The sequence below is a fragment of the Calonectris borealis genome, unplaced genomic scaffold, assembly GCF_964195595.1.
Source record: "Calonectris borealis unplaced genomic scaffold, bCalBor7.hap1.2 HAP1_SCAFFOLD_235, whole genome shotgun sequence".
NCBI classification, from domain to species: Eukaryota; Metazoa; Chordata; class Aves; order Procellariiformes; family Procellariidae; genus Calonectris; species Calonectris borealis.
In genome coordinates, this window is record NW_027441619.1 from 9,001 (window position 1) to 13,500 (window position 4,500).

Genomic DNA, 4,500 nt, shown 5'->3' on the forward strand with positions numbered 1-4,500 from the left:
ATCCATCTTATGTGCTCTCTTTTTTAATTCTTTCCTGTGTTTGTCACTTTTTAATTTCTCTATGACTGCCTCTATCCAGCTTCCTGTCCCTCTTTGTTGTTGGTGTTTTTTTTTTAAAACCTTTCTGCTTTGTTCCCCTTTTGTAGTTTTCTACATGTCTCGCTCTATCCAGTTCTCCATCACTGTAAAATGACACCCCCACCGTCCCTCTCTCTCCTGTCTGTGTCTGTCCTGTCTCATTCTCTGTCCCTCTCTGTTGTTTCTGTTATCCCGCTCGGTTCCTCCCCTCTCTCGCCCCTGCTTTCTGACCCACCCCCCCCCGCCCTTATTTATTGCTCCATCTCCTCATCCTCCTCCTTGCTGCGCTCCATTTCTGTCTCTCTCATCACCCGTGTGCGGTTCCCCGTCCCTCTCTTGTTTCCTGTATCCCAGTTTTTGGCTCCCTGTCCCATACCTGTTGTCTACCTTCCTCTGTCCTTCCTCCTGCTTTCTTCTTCCCTCTTTTCCCTCTGTCCTGCTGCCTTTGGATTCTGAGACTTGGAGCCAACTCGGTGCTGAAATTTTTGATGCGTGTAAAGAAACAAACCTTTGCTGCCTCCTTTGTGCTCCTGGATGTATTTCCAGCCGCTGGGCTCTGGGCAAGTGGCTGTGGTTGGGTCCAGGGGAAGGGGTGATGTGCTGTGGGGCTGGGGCCATGGCCCCTCTTCCCGATAGGCTCCAGCTGTGGGCTGGGGCCGCCCAGGTGGAACCCATGAGGTGAGAATGGGGCTGGGCCAGGGGTTTAAAAAAGCTGCAGGTGGGGATGGGTCAGGGCAGCCCCCTGTGGTCCCTGTGAGGCTGAGGATGGGGCTGGCCCTGCTGTGCTAAGGGGCTCTAGCTGGGGAGGGGGCTGTCTGGGCACGCTTGCCTGCAGCACCCGGCCGAAGAGTGAAACGAAGAGGCTTCCGCAGGCAGTTGTCTCCGGCAAGGAACAGCCCATCCCTGCAACGAGGAAGGATCTCTCCCAGCGATCCCCGACAGAGCACGCCACCAGCACACGGTGCCAGGAGCTCGGTGCCTCTATTGGCCGCACGTGTGAGCTGCCATGAGTCTGGGAAGCCTCATGAGAGAGGATCGCTCCAGCCCCTGCTCTTAGGTGGGTGAGGGGTCGGGCAGCCGGCACTGCAGAGAAGGAAGGGACAAGGGCAGAAAGAGAAGCCTCAGGGCAGTAAAGGTCTCCTGCCAGTCTCCAGCAGCTGCGGCGAGTTGTGCGTCCCGTCTCGTGTGTGAGGGCCCGTCCCTGCGGTGCTTCTCCAGACCTCTGCCTACCTCCTTGCTCATCCCTGCCTCCGTCTACCTTTCCAGCTGCCCGGCTCCCTAAAGCTTTTTGCTCTTTTGTCAGTACTGTTCTGTACACCGTCGCCTTCTACATTTCTAGCTCCCCACCTGCTATTATTTCATTTTTTCCGTGCTGCCTTCTTCCCCATTGTTTGTGCAAATTGCATTTCTAGGTCTCCCTCTAGTCAGCATGACCCATCTCTCTTTTCAGTGACTCCCTGTGCTCTGTACCCTGTTGCTCTTCCAATGTCTTTTCCCTGTGGCTCCCTCTCCCGATATTTAACTCCTTACCCATACGGCCAGTATCCCGTTGCTTTCTAAATTTTCTCTCTCTGACTCCAGTTATCCAGTTTCCTGTTCGTGTTTTTAAGTTCTTCCCTCTACTTCATCACTTTTTAAATTTTGTTTCAATGTCTCCATTTATTTAGTTTGCTGACCCTATTTTTTTTTCCTCTCTGTTCTTAATTTCTTTGCTTTATATATTTTCTATGTCTCTGTTTTAGTTTGCCGTCGCTACTTTCTAATTTTTTCTCATTTTCTTAATCTCTGTTGCTTTTAAAATTTTCTGTCTGCTTTTATTCCATTTGCTGTCTTTTTTTTTTATTTATTTCTTGTGTTTTCTTAGTGCAGTCACTTTCAAAATTTTCTTTTAATGTCTCTGTTTCAGTTTGGTGTCCCTATTTCATAATTTTTTCCTTTATTTCCCTAATGCCTATCACTTCTTAAATGTTCTATGCCTACTTTTATTCCCTTTGTTGTTTTCTTTCTTTTGTGCCGTTGCTTTTTATATTTTCTTTCTATGGCTCCGTTTTAGTTGGCTGTCACGATTTATTAATTTTTTCCTTATTTTTTTAATCAACCTCGCTTTTAAAATTTTCTGTCTGCTTTTATTTGGGTCGCTGTATTTATTTTTTAATGATTTCTTGTCTTTAGTAGTGCCTTCGCTTTGTAAATTTTCTTTCTGCATCTCTGGCTTACTTAGGTGTTGCTACTTTTTAATTTTTCCCTTTATTTCCCTAATGCCCCTCGCTTTTTAAATGTTCTATGTCTACCTTTTTCCCTTTGATGTATTTATTTTTAATTATTTCTTGTCTTTCATTAGTGCCCTCGGTTTTATATTTTCTTTCTACATCTGTTTTAGTTTGCTGTACCTATTTCATAATTTTTTTCTTTTATTTCCGTAATGCTTGTTGTTTTTTAAGTTTTCTTTCTATGTCTACTTTTATGCTGTTCCCTGTCGTGAATTTTAAATGATTGCTTGTCTTTCCTTAGTACTGTCGCTTTGAAAAGTTTTTGTCTATGTATGTCTTTTAGTTCACTGTCGCTATTTTTTAGTTCTTTCCTCTCTTAATCCATCGGCTTGAAAAATTTTCTACTTTTGTCTTGTTCGTTGTCTTGATTTTCAAATTGTTTTCTCTTGCTTTACTTATTGCCATGACTTTTAAAATTTTCTTTCTACGTCTCTGTTTTAGTTTGCCGTTGTTATTTTTTAATTTTTTCCTCATCTCCTTCATTTTTCTTTCTTTGTACCCCTATTCCGTTTGCTGTTTTACTTTCTTCATTATTTCTTGTCTTTCTCTAGTGCTCTCGCTTTTAAAATTCTTTCTATCTCTGCATATTCATTTGCTACCAATATTGTTTAATTCTTTCCTCCCTTAATCCCTTGACTTTTAAAATGTTGATTCAATGTCTACTGTTATCTACTTTGCTGTCTCTGTTTTCAGTTTTTTTCCTATCTGTCCTGTACCTCATTGTTTTTAAAATTTTCCTTCTATGCCTGCTTTTGCGAAGCTTCCTATCTCTGATTTTTATGTTTCCTGCCTGTCATGTAACCTGTCACTTTAAAAATTTACTTTTTATGTCTCTGTTTATTTAGTTCATTCTCCCCGTTGTGTTTTTTTTTTTTTTACTTCTCATAGTCCTTGTTGCTTTTAAAATGTTCCATGTCTACTTTTATGCTGTTTGATGTCTTTAGTTTTCAATTACTTCTTGTCCTTCCTTAGTGCTGCCTTATTTAAAATTTTGGTTTATGTCTCTGTTCTAGTTCGGTGTCCCTATTTTTTAATCTTTTCATTTCTTAATCCTTGGCTTGTAAACCTTTGTTTCTATGTCTACTTTTATCTACTTTGGTGATCCTATTTGAAAGTTTTTCCTGACTGTCCTGTATGTCATTGCTTTTTACATTTTCTTTCCGTGACCTCTTTTATCAACAGGCCTATCCTTATTTTTTATTTCTTTCCTGTCTCTCATTTAACACGTTGCTTTTAAATTTTCTTTGTGTGTCTGATTTTCTTGAGATCATTGTTTGTATTGTTTCTTATTTCTCTTGTTTCCTTAGTGCCCTTGCTTTTTAAACTTTCTGTCTGCGTCTTGGCTTATTTAGTTTGCTGTTCCTATTTTTTTTAGTTCTTTTCTCTGTTAATTCCTTGGATTTTCAAATTTTGTTTTTATGTCTACTTTTATCACGCTCCCTATCCCTATATTTTATTGCTTTCCTGTCTGTCATGTACCCCCTCGCTTCTAAAATGTACTTGCTATGTCTCCGTTTTTTGTTTGCCGTCCCTGTTTTTTCATATTTTCCTCTCTTAATCCCATGGCTTTTAAAGTTTTTTTACATGTACTTTTTTTTTCATTTTCTGTCTATACTTTTTAATCTTTTCTTCTCAATCCCCATCGCTTTTAAAATTTACTTTCTATGTTTGTTTATTTAGTTCACCGTCATTATCTTTTTTTTCTTTACTTCCTTAATCCCTGTTGCTTTTGATATTTTCTGCGTCTCCTTTTGTCCAGTTCACTGTCTGAATTTTTTTTTCTTGTCTGTCTTTTATGCGTTTGCTTTTCAAATTTTCTTTTTGTCTGCATTTTTGTTCGTTGTCCTTATTTTTCAAATTTGTTTTCTTTCTTAATCCTCTTTTTTTAAATGCCCTTTTTTGACTACTGTTATCCTGTTCACGCTCTTTATTTTTTAATTGTTTCTTGTCTTTCCTTACTATCATCGCTTTTTAAATTTTCTTTCTATGTCTACTTTTATCAAACTCCCATCCCTGTTGTTTAATTAGTTCTCATCTGTCATGTAGCCTGATGGTTTTTTGTGGAGAAGAATTAAGAGGTGGCCTAATGAGTACCAGCTGATTCAAGAACAGAAACAGGTGAAGGGAATTGTGAGCAGACATGTGATCGTTG